Source organism: Bacillus rossius, chromosome 18 (assembly GCF_032445375.1).
Source record: "Bacillus rossius redtenbacheri isolate Brsri chromosome 18, Brsri_v3, whole genome shotgun sequence".
Classification (NCBI taxonomy): domain Eukaryota; kingdom Metazoa; phylum Arthropoda; class Insecta; order Phasmatodea; family Bacillidae; genus Bacillus; species Bacillus rossius.
The window spans coordinates 8,659,599-8,672,558 of NC_086345.1; the positions used below are offsets into that span (position 1 = coordinate 8,659,599).

At 40.3% G+C, this 12,960-nt stretch overlaps 1 protein-coding gene across 1 annotated transcript in view; it reads right to left on the reverse strand.

Annotated features, from left to right (window-relative positions):
- Positions 1-3,189, reverse strand: part of LOC134541079 (uncharacterized) — a 169,529-nt gene extending 166,340 nt beyond the window's left edge. The window contains exon 1 of the mRNA XM_063384226.1: positions 3,009-3,189. The gene's annotated coding sequence lies outside the window, so the exon portion shown is untranslated. The remainder of the gene's footprint in view (positions 1-3,008) is intronic.
- Between the last annotated feature and the right edge of the window lie 9,771 nt (positions 3,190-12,960).

A 12,960-nucleotide genomic window follows, 5' to 3' on the forward strand; every position in this document is an offset into this window, starting at 1 on the left:
CTACAGTCCTCTTCCTACTTCGGATGAATTGACTTTTTGAAGTGAAAACTTCTTTAGCCGCGTTGAGCGATTTTTGGTAGGGGCAAAACTTATGGGTTCGCGTCACCGACATGCTAGTGACAGTGTTGCGCCAGACTGGCGGCGCGCACCGGCCTGTGTACATGTATACGCATATATACACTAATACATTGTATATACTCGACTGTATCATGTGCGTGTTGGACTCTCTTTTTTTTGGATGGGTAAAATCTTGTGAGTTCGCATCACCGACATGCTGTAGTAGCAGTAAGTGAAGTTAATTTGACCACCTGAATACATGACCTAGGTCTGACATCACTGGTAAGTCATAGCTAGGTAATGAATTTTTTCGTAATTTTTACATACCACTGACATCTGTTGTGACTAAAAAATGATGTAAGGATAAATAATGTTATCATGCTGACATCGTACTGATATAATACCAAAATCATTTTCTTACGTACATTTGAAGTAGAAATGATGTCATATTACACATTTAAGAACAAAGTTTTAAGTTTTCACTTCTGTTGACAGTCCCCACAACTGTTTTTTTTTTTTTTTGAGTGGCCAGGGAAGACAGAACTTAAAGGAGGGGGAGGGGGGACACATGTTTCTAGCACAAACGACTAGAGTTTAGATGTTTACTCATCAAAAGTGTGTTAGAATTAATCACATGCTTTTCTTGCAATGATATAAAATCAGTAGTACCGTGAAGTATCGCGAGCGAAACCACGGGCTATTAGTTAGTCCGTTACGTAACAGTGATCAGGAAGGTAGCCAGTGGGGTCCGGTACCTTCCATTCCGGATTTAAAAATATAATAAAAATTGTGAACGTAGAATAAGAAATTAATAGCAACTTAGCTACATAAGGCTACAGAGGAATTAATTTGGAGTAGAGTTATTGTAATCATTATTGGGAATTTTTGCTGGTTATTTACTACAGCTAAGCGACGGTGAACTGCCGTTAAATACAATGGAATAAAAGAATTGCAACAAAATATCATTTCAAACAACAATTTCTAATTGATAAAGTGTTTGGTAACTGCTTTGCCAGTGAAAATCATGAGGGTATGAAAGACAGAGCTATACTCGCACTCCTCAATAAAGACGTTGACAGATTTAACAATGACATAGTTGCCAAACTTTCCGGAGACTACAAAAATATATTATGGCAGTGACTCGATGAAAGACCAACTGGAAGGGGCACTCGAGTTCACAACTGAACTCCTTAATACAACAATGCAACAATGTGTTCCCTTCCTTGTCTAGCCCAACATGCCTCATACAGGAATTGTTTTTCCAAGTATGCTGTTTAGCCCACGTGTTATTTGTAAGCATGCATTTCACACAAACTTGAAATGTGTTCTTCGTGTGCTAAATAAAATTAATGTATGAATTTATAACTTGTCTTTGCGAAATCATCAAAACAATCGACTTTAAAAAAAAAATTAAAACAATTAAATAATAACCACAAAACCAAATATACAGTTTTCTGTTGTCAAGCAAAATCACTACGTTGATTTCTATATTTGAACGTTAGACTACTGTTCTCTGAGATTTTAGTGAGAACATTTTTTTTAAAACACAATTAGAAAAAATAAATGGGGTGTGGCTATGTCATGGACACGGTCGTGTGTTGTACGTAATACGTGTACGTATGTGTGCATATATATATATATATATGTATGTGTGCATATATATATATATATATATATATATATATATATATAAGCCATGTCATCATCCACTTGCATAACTTAAACCGCCCCAGCTGCAGATGTACTGGTACCGTCGTTGATCCACTCGGCCGCATTCATTCTTTTACGTTCCCGGCACTGCTTCACTCGGTCATATGGTGTTTTATTGGTATCATTCGATTGCTTTTGGGTAGCCCTTTACAACCGTACACGATCTCTGTATTTGAATTTGGCTTTTTGACGCGTACAGACCGACAAAAAAATATATATATATAATTTTAACATTATATATATTCACTGTAACTATTTTACGCTAATGTTTTTTTTATATGAAATTGATAGATTTTTACGAGATCTGACGATTGTAACCTAAACGAACGTCGTAGCTTCTCCAAGTCAAAAGTTATACTAAACTGAAATCTCGAACCGCAGCAAAATGACCTCAAAATGGCGGCGCTTCCCCCTCCACCGCGCGCGATGCGTCACAGTCCTCACTTAGCGTGACGAATTCTTTGATCCTTTAGCTATCCAGTGGTGTAATTAAATGTTGGATGGAGATGATATAGATATGTAGCTGCAACACCAAACTGTATCTCCCGAATTTGTGATCATTAGTTTTTTTTTTAATCGCCTCCCACTATGGAAGCGATTTTAAAGACATACTCACGTAAAAACTAACACGTAAAAAAATAATGTTCGCAGGCTATCACGGCCATTGTCTGAAGTAGCTTGGCTTCTGGGTAGTAGCCGTGTCCTTGGCGAATAATTCACCGAAGTTTCGGTAGGCAACTGCTCCCTGATGATGGCGACTGCAATGACTTGATGCAAGCTTTTGGACATACGCCATTGCAAGCACATGTATGTCTGTAGAAGAAAACTACAAAAAACACAAATGACAAAAACACAAATTAAGCAAAATAAATTGCTGTTGTCAGGATATAAACACCACACAATACTCCACAACAGGAATATGGTCAACAAACAAAGAAAACCAAAGAAAAGTGGACTAACAGAACGAAAAAAAACCCACAAATGATGACAGCACAAAAATACCGAACCAAAAAAATTCAGCACAACAGTTGAAACGAGAAAAACAACACAGCAAAACGAAAAGACGAAACAAACACAATAGTTTTCCAAAAACAGAAGAGAAAGAAAAAAAAATGTCGACCGAAACGTCGGTGAATTATTCGCCAAGGACGCGGCTACAACCCAGAAGCCCAGCTACTTAACACGTCAAAAAAAAAATCGATATGAGGGATGTATTTGAGCTCCTCCTTCTCAGCTCTCACCTGTTCAGGGGGAAGACAAGGACCCGCCATTCAGGCTGCGGTCCATTGCTGGCTGGTGCGGTACCGGAGGCTGGAGTCTGGCGGCTGGCGTCTGACGATTACCGCGCGCGCGGCTTTGCCGACTGTTTCTTACGCGCGAGGTTTCCGCCATTGCGCCATCGTCGCACGACCTAGCGAAGGTCTCTCCGCCTGGAACTGGTCTCCCCCTCCACTCACGAGGCTGGCATTCCCCCCCCCCCTTCCCCCCTTCCTCACTGTCATCTGCCCGCACGTGCTTCTGCGGCACGTGAGGCAAACCTCCTTGCCAGTGGGTAACCTCGTGTCTTCCTCCATGTCGCGCCAGTCATACCGGTCAGTAGTATGTAAATGGGCATACTGAAACAGGATTCAGGTTGTGGTGCCGACCGCCATCTTGGATTTGTGACGTCACAGCGGCAAAAATTCCTCAAAATTCCTCAAAATTGACTCAAAAGGACTCAAAAATTCCCGTTTTAAGAAAAAAATTCCCGTTTCGAGGGAAAATTTCCCGTTTTATTCCGTAAAAGTCCCAGCGGCTAGAAAAGTCCTGATAGAGGCTTAAGCATCCTTAACTCAAGCCTCAGTTAAGCCTCTATCAGGATGTGACCTTGACCTTTGACCTTGACCTTGACCCCGGCGGCCATTTTGGATCCGCCATCTTGGATCCGCCATCTTGGATGACGTCATTTCGTTTTCTCGATCATTCCGGCATTGTGTTATCCGCCATTTTGAATTATGACGTCACCGTTGCAATTTTCGTTATGGTCGCCATCTTTAACTTTTTTATTTATTATCCGATTTTAATGAAAAAAAATTAAAATTCATAAAAAAATCCATTCAATAAAATTTTAATAAAAATATTTAAAAAAACAAACTTTTACGACACGGAGTTCGGAGTCCTCGGTTCGAACCCGGTGAGGGCAAAAAAATAAAAATGACGCCCGATCCTTCCCCCGCGGTGGCTGCTGGCATACTGACTCCCACCACTTTTTTTTTCAAAGCATATATATATATATCGTCACCTAGTATGACCTCATGTTCGCCATCTTGTCTTCGATGCTGGAAGCCATCATCAGTGTATCGTCGGCGAGAGTGCGCTGACGCCACGTTAGTTGAATTCTTATCCGCTAGAGTGCAGTAATCAATTATTACTGTGACACCCGCCATCTTGAAATTTGGACGCCATCTTGGAATCGAGTAATTATTTAGCTAGAAATTCGGCTAAAATTCCAAAATTAATTAAATAAATCACTCATTAATTTACATATTAATTCGATCCGTTCCTGTCCTCGGTTCGATACCCGATCTATGCAATAATGTTTAATTTTACGTAAAAAATAATAATTTCAATAAACCATGTTCAACATTCGTAAAGAGACTCTAAATCCTCTACAACCATCATCCTATCAGACATCAAGACCACCATATTGGAAATGCGTAATTTTAATGCTATAGATTCGGGAAAAAGTTCAAAATTCAATAAATAAATTTGTAATCTATATACTGATTGATTAGATCGACTTAGGTCCTTGGTTCGAAACCGGTGAGGGCAAAAAATAAAAAAAAAACATCAGATCCTTCCTCCACAGAAGCCACCTACAGACTGACCTACCACCACCAATAACAAGGTATTTACCATCAGCTGGTATGACGTCATGTCCGCCATCTTGTCTTCGTACGCAGAAGACCGACATCTTGTTGTAGTCTGCTAGAGTGTGCTGGCGACATGTTAGTATAATTATCTGGTCACCATACCTTTACCTCGACTGTTGGAATTAAACTTTAACCTTGACCTTGAACTTTGACCTTGACCTTGAACTTTGACCTTGACCTTGAACTTTTACCTTGACCTTAAAATTTGACCTTGACCTTGATCATTGACTTTGATCTTGATGAACATCATGGATCCGTCATTGTATATTCAGTACATGCTACCAGGAGCTACCACATGCTAGAGGTCATTGGCAACATCATGTTTTCGTCTGCTGGAGGACACCATCTTGTGTGTACTCGTCTTACCATCATGCTAGTTTTATTATAACCTGCTACAGTGCAGTAATCATTTATTACTGAGGTGCCCGCCATCTTGAAATTTGGCCGCCATCTTGAAATCATGTAATTTTTTTAGCTAGAAATGCGGGGAAAATTCCAAAAGTCACCGAAAAATTCAATTATTAATTTTCAAATTGTATCAATGGATTTCAGTCCACGGTTCGATTCCTGACCAGTGACAGTTGTAACTAAATATTAAATAAATTTTAGATTCTGTTTTCCATTACCTTTCGCGGAGTTTATTAATCATTCACTCTACGAAAAACAACTCAAGTCAATATTCCTTACCATCGAATTAATACAGTACCGCTGTGCATTACATGAAAGTCTAATTTTCCATTAATCTGAATAACCTATAAGCCGTTCATGTACAAAGCCACACATATAGATCAATTGTCTTCAGTCCATGAGACCGAGTCATGTCATTATCAGACGTATAGGCTAGACATTTCAGGACAGCATGACCTTCGACGTTATCTAATCATATTCAATTAATCCATCTTGTCATTTTTTATACATACTAAAGGACCAAGTGACCTTGACGTATATTTTAGTAACACCAAGAGGTTTTAAACTAGTAAATATTCAATCACTACATTTTGTACTACGCGCAATCAACAAAAGAAAAGCACCGACATCGAAAAGGCAGCACCACCAACAAAAAGGAAGCACATTTGGAAGCACCGTCAACAAAAATGCAGCACCGCCAACGAAAAGGCAGCTCAATTGGAAGCACCGACAACGTAAAGGCAGCGCCAACAACGAAAAGGCAGCACCGCCAACAAAAAGGCAGATCATTTGGAAGCACCGACAACTAAAAGGCAACACCGCCATCGAAAAGGCAACTCAATTGAAAGCACCGACAACGAAAAGGTAGCACCGCCATCGAAAAGGCAGCTCATTTATCATTGGCTCCAATATTCATTGGCTCCAATATTCATTGGCACCAATATTCATTGACTACAATATTCATTGGATCCAATATTCATTCGCTACAATATTCATTGGCTTCAATATTCATTGGCTCCAATAATCATTGGCTCCGATATTCATTGGCTCCAATATTCATTGTCTCCGATATTCATTGGCTCCAATATTCATTGCCTCCAATAGTCATCGTCTCCAATATTCATTGGCTCCAATATTCATTGTCTACAATATTCATTGGCTTCATTATTAATGGGCTCCAATTGCTCCAAATGCTCCAAAAAGGCTCCAAATGCTCCAAATGGCTCCAAATGCTCCAAACGGCCTCCAAATGGCTCCAACAGCTCCAACAGCCTCCAAATGCTTAACACAGCTCCAAATGGCTCCAAATGGCTCCAAATGCTCCAAATGGCCTCCAAATGCTTGACAGCACCAAATGCTCCAAATGGCTCCAACAGCTCCAAAAGGCTCCAAATGCTCCAACAGCTCCAAATGGCTCCAACAGCTCCAACAGCTCAAAAAAAAAAGGCTCCAAATGCTCCAACAGCCTCCAAATGCTTAACACAGCTCCAAATGCTTCAAAAGGCTCCAATTATCGCATCTGTCTTCGTCGGCATTTTCTCTTTTGCTCCCACTGCTCCAACAGCATTATGTTATACGGTTCCATGGATACTTTGTTACGTAGCTACAGGTCTACGAGGTTCCAATGCATCATGTTTACGAAGCTTCCAGAACACAAGGTTACGAGACTGCGAGGCTACAGGACTACGAAGCTTCCAGGACACGAGGCTACATGGCTACGTGACTACATGACTCTAACTGATTACAATAGCACCACTCAGTGGTGAGAGGTAGGTTATCTAATGCAAAGCAAATTGATGCAAGTAGTTCTGGCTGTCATCAACAGATGTAGCCACGTGTTGCTTGCAGGTAAATATTAATTAGTTATTTTATGTGTGATGCGGGATGCTCACTAACGATCGCAAAAGAAGGAGGGCTTCGCTAGACACCAAGGAGAAGGAAGTTCGTCTTACATGTTAATGCTTCGCTGATGTCTCACGGCATATTATTTGACTGAGTAATGGTTGTTTATTTCTTTAATTCCACCTGGTAAAATTATTGCAAGTGTCAATTTATTAGCAGAAATTCACTAATTAAATGTAACTCTGAATAAAATGACATGACTCATTAAGTAAATATCCTTCATGCAGAGATCCATTTCACACAAATAATCAGCAGCACTCGGAGAAAATCATTAGATGTCTAGCCAGGAATAACCAGAAGCACTTGGAGAAAACCATCAAATTATTAACAAGAATAATCAGGAGCACACGGAGAAAACGTAATGACAAGAATAATTGGGAGCACACGGAGAAAACCATACACATATTGAAAAGAATATTCATGAGCAAACATAATGACAAGAATAATCCGGAGCACACGGAGAAAACCATACACATATTTAAAAGAATATTCATGAGCAAACATAATGACAAGAATAATCGGGAGCACACGGAGAAAACCACCACACGTTTTCTTTGATATCATAAAATTACAGGGAAAAAAATATTTAATAAATAATAAAAAAATTTAAATGTAAAAAATACAAAAATACATAAACAGATTCTGCTAGCTTGTGAACTTCTCATTGTTGAGCAAAGTTAGAGTTCTAGTACAAGCCAGAATTTTATGTATTTTTGTATTTTTTCTATCAGGACATTTCTAGCCGCTGGGATTTTTACGGAATAAAACGGGAAATTTTCCCTCGAAACGGGAATTTTTCCCTCGAAAACGGGAAATTTTTTCTTAAAACGGGAATTTTTGAGTCATTTTGAGTCAATTTTGAGGAATTTTTGCCGCCGTGACGTCACAAATCAGAGATGGCGGTCGGCACCACAGGCACCACAACCTGAATCCTGTTTCAGTATGCCCATTTACATACTACTCCGGTCATACCGGTCATAGATTAAACAACAGAGGAAGCGCAACTCTATAGGCGGAATTAATAATAATCTTAAGATGATTACTAAATATTACACTTTCTTTCTATGAATTAAACACTTAAAATCACAATAATTTTTATTAAGTGTTTTTGATATCCACCAACATGGCCGTGCTGTTATGAACATATATATATATATATATATATATATGTGTGTATATATATATATAACTGCTCCCTGATGATGGTGACTGCAATGTCGACCGAAACTTACCTGTAGGTAAATGCTCCCTGATGATGGCGACTGCAATGTCGACCGAAACGTCGGTTAATATTTCGCCAAAGACACGGCTTACAACCCAGAAGCCAAGCTACTTCAGTGGAGGACGAAGCCTTTCGCTGTTTACCTGCCTTTCCCCCACCCCCGTCTTTTTTTTGTTTGTTGTTGATGACGGTGGTGAAGTCGTCATCACTGCTGATGTCCACATACTCGTGGTCACCGGGCAGGGGCGCTAATCATGGCCGTCTTGAGGCATATGTCGAGTTCGTCGCTCACTTGCGCGGCCATTCGGCGAACCTGAGTGATGAACAGTGGCGCACCCAGGGGGGAAGGGGGGGTTGGTGGTTTAAACCCCCTCCGAAAATGTGAAAGAAAAAAAATCTAGAATTGGAAAAAGTAAAAACATTCCCAGTCCCAGCAAAATAGTTACGATGGTCTATATGGGCAGCGCTCAATCTACCAAACTTTGTGAGATGTTTTCACGTCAGTGTACACATTGTGGTGTTTAGTATTACATTTTGTAGTCTGCTACCGTGAATTACTTTAATTTTTTTTATATTAGTTTGTGTTATATAAAAACTAAAAATTGTTTGTGCGCTACGTTCATCTCAATTTTTGCATAATTTTGGACTGTTTAATGCATTCTATGACTCTCGTGGTATTAAAATAATACTTATTTTGAGCGGACAAGACCCTGGGTTTGATAAAGGTATCTTTGTTTGATTCTTGTCTAAAACAAAATTCACTACCGTACTAAAAATAATTATTTTTTTCTACGAGCAGTATATTCAATAATTAGATACAAAAACTTCCTAAATAGCACCAATTTTTCACCTAGAAATCCGAATTTTTCCCGGGAGAACACCCCCGGACACCCCCCTCTTTATTTTTGAAACCGGTGTTCCTTCAAAAAAAAAAAAAAGAACTTCAAACCCCCCCCCCCCCCCCTTTCGAAAAAAAAATTCCTCGGTGCGCCTCTGGTGCGCAACAACGCAACAACCCGGGACTAGATTAGCCGGGCTGTAGGGGTAGCTGTACCCCGGGTATTCCTGCACGCAAACACGTATCGGAGAGATCCTGTGTAGGCCTACTAGTTAGTACACACGGCTGTTCCTGGAAGCACGCAGCTCCTCCTAGCAGTTTGAACAATCTCGTCATTTGAGGGGAAGCCTACAACTCACATAGTTTCGGTTCCCTATACCACGTTCGTGTAACTTCGGATTTCTCTCAAAAATTGAAATTTAAAAAAAAATCGAAGGGTTAGGTTAGGTTAGGTCAGTCACAACATGCTTGTTTTCATTGGAAACTTCTGATTTAGCGGCTGAAGTGGCGTTAATACCAAAACGCAAAACTTCGGAAATCTTCGGAAATTCTTGCAGGGAACCGAAACTACATGAGTTGTAGGCTTCCCTTATTTGAGAGTTGCGCTACCGTGAGATCAGGGATGTCATCAAATCATCTTCAAGTAGAGATAGGAAAAAAAAAAGGGAAGGGGGGGGGGGGGGTTCTGTAAAAGTTGGTTTACGGACGATAATTTTACGTGATAACGTCATAAGAAAACATTGAGGAAAAATTGCCTACTTTTTAATTTTCAAATATTATTTACAGTTTTTTGCAAATTTAATCTATACTAATATTATAAAGCTGAAGAGTTTGTTTGTTTGTTTGTTTGAACGCGCTAATCTCAGGAACCACGTGTCCGATTTGAAAAATTCTTTCAGTGTTGGATAGTACATTTATCTAGGAAGGCTATAGGCTATATTATATTATTAATAACATTAGGGATCCTTACTAAAAGTCCAATTTAGAATCAAATGCGTTGGAGGGGGTTAGATACAACATGCAGTACACGTACGAAGTGTGTGTTGACAATGCCGCTGGCGCTAGAAGTTTATTTCCTATTGCCTATTAACATTGTTGCCACGCACTAGATGCCTTATCATTCTTAATTTTCCCATACAAGTAACTAAAAAACACCCGTGTGATATTAACAACGAAGCAATCAGTACCCTCATAAGAGTTCAATTAGTATTTAAATACTTTTTATCACTTTAAATCGCAAACCTAAACTATTGTTTTTTTTTTCCTCTCTCTGTGTTTAATTTTTTTATTGCCTTTTTTTTTTCAAGTATATATATTTTCCAGACTTGAAACTTCACAGTAATGTTCCTTATGTTACGCAGGATGACATTTTCCGAAAATTAGATCCCATGGGTGGTTAAAACCAGGCAACAGTGGGTACTTTGTCTGCATGAGAACAGGATTTTGCATTGTTCATGCCTTCTGCGTCTCCATGGCAACGGGCATCGCGCGGCAGTGGCGTACCCACAAGGAGGGGCATGTATAATGAGCGGCGCAAGAGTGATCTGCCTGTAGACTGCCGTAGCGAAGTACGGGTACATTAGTTGTACGTTGCGTGCACGAGTCGGGAAACCATCGGTGCTATTCATTTTCTCTCCGGTATATTATACAGCATTGTAATAAATTTTCACTGAATTTTTTTTTATTTACCATTACTGTAAATGGGAGATGTGGCTTAATTTTTTTTCCATTAGTATAGCCGTGCGAAGCCGGGTCAGCTGCTAGTTTAAATATAATCAGGAACAATTAGTTAAAAAGCCCGCCTTAACATGTTTGATATTATAGAAGATTTTCTCGCACGGTGGTTGGCTGGTACTTGCACGCTCGGCTCAGGCGGAACGTGACAATTTTTCGTGCGTGCAGCCGGCGTTCATAGATTTATAAGACGTTATGACGTCAAAAAAAGTACATTCCAAGTAGCAACCTGTGATTGTTATTGACACCAAATCCTACCTGTGAAATATTTTTGTTCTTTTTAACATTTGTGATTGGAAAAGATACAATATATTTGACGATTAGGTTTTAACGAAAAAAATCTAAACGTTAGATTATTAAATATTAATATATTCTATACTGTTCACCTAAAAAAAATAAACTAAAAAAAATTGAGCTTTTCTATTTTTAGGAACAAGGTAGATTGAATTTTCAAGCCCGAAATGTGCCATTCTGTAGTATAGTCTAATCGGATTTTTTTTTCCTAACCTAACTAAAACTAAGTGTATTTTGGAGGGGTCCGGGTTAGGGAGGGACCTAGGTGCGTCTCAGGCCGAAGCCTATACGCCTAGTCATGCTGGGATTAGCCATGCAGGGAGAGGGTCGCATGCATCATGTGCTAGGAGGGGATTGGCCAGCCATGGCAGCGATTGGCGCCATGACTAACTCCCCTCACTCATAAATCTAGACTATAACTAGAGATAGGTTGGGCCCAGGTAAAACCTGCATAGACACAGGGAAAACCCTGGACATATTCATGCGGGATGCAATTTGGCATGCATTACGTGTAGGAATTTACAGGAGACAGAGGATGGTCTGGATGAAGTGTTGGTCAGAGTAGAAAAGAGTCTACCATGCGGGGGTTGGGCACTTGGACTTGTGGTCCGCTTTGCTATTTGTCCAGTACTGGATTTAGTGACCAGGGACGCAAGCGCCCCTGGTGGTGAGTGGTTTCACTGACCACTCACTCCGCCACCAGTCAGCACCTAAAAAAAAAAAAGAAACTAAGACAGAAAAATTCAATCTGACCAGACAGTTGGCTGTGTCCTGAGCCCTGAGACTATCAGCACTGCTGGAGCCTACATGACACTGGGACCCAGTGAACCCGTGGTCCGGTGGAGACCTAGCTGTCCAGGCTGGGAAGCCTACGATTCACTCATCCTTCTGGACATACCTGAATACTCACGTTGGCAAGCCTTCTTTTCACAGACGAGAGAGCCAAACCCGATGTTCACCAAGTTCATGCCCGCTTTTTTCCCCGTACCACAACAGGTGAGGATAGGTTAGCTACATTATAAATATTTTAAAACATTGTGGATGGTTGGTTATATTAGGTAAGTATAGCTACATTAAAAATACTGTAAAATCATTTTATGGTTGCTTAGCAAATAACTTTTTAATATGTAGCTATCCAGCGCTAGGAAACCGTTTACATGATTTCACAGTATATTTAATGTAGCTATCCCAACAAAATCAACCGTCCACAATGTTTTAAAGTATTTATAATGTAGCTAACCTAACCTAATCTATCATTAGTTATCATGAGTGGAATATTTATTTACAATGAACAAAAAAAAACCGAAGATGCACGATCGGACGTTTGGCTCTCTCGTCTGTTGAAAGAAGGCTTGCCAACGTGAGTATTCGGGTATGTCCAGAAGGATGAGTGAATCGTAGGCTTCCCGTCCAGGCTAGCACCGGAGCTGTGTCGTCGACTCCGCACCGGGCTAGGGAACCCTCGGAGTCTGCTCCAGGAGATCGGAGCACCACCACCAGGTACAGAATCCTGGGCCTTGGAGGAAACATAAACGCACAGAAGCAACGCAAGACGCCCGGCAGGTTGCAAGGCAACTGATGACCTCGCTCCAAGGTCGGTCGGAAGCAGCCGGTTTGCGCACCGCCGCGCCGGTTCCTTGCTTCCTGGTGCCCGAGTGGCGCGCGGCCGGCTCGGTCAGACAACACCGCGACGCAGTGTGACTTGCAAGCTTGCAACAATTACCAAAATGCGAATAGGTCTTTACTTAATTCACCTCTAACTTTATACACCGACAGTTCCTCAATATTTAACTAGTAGTATAGTAGTAGATATTAGAGATTTGTAAATTAGTAATAAGTCCTAGCTACTAAGTAATAGTCATCAAAAATATATATTTCTAAAA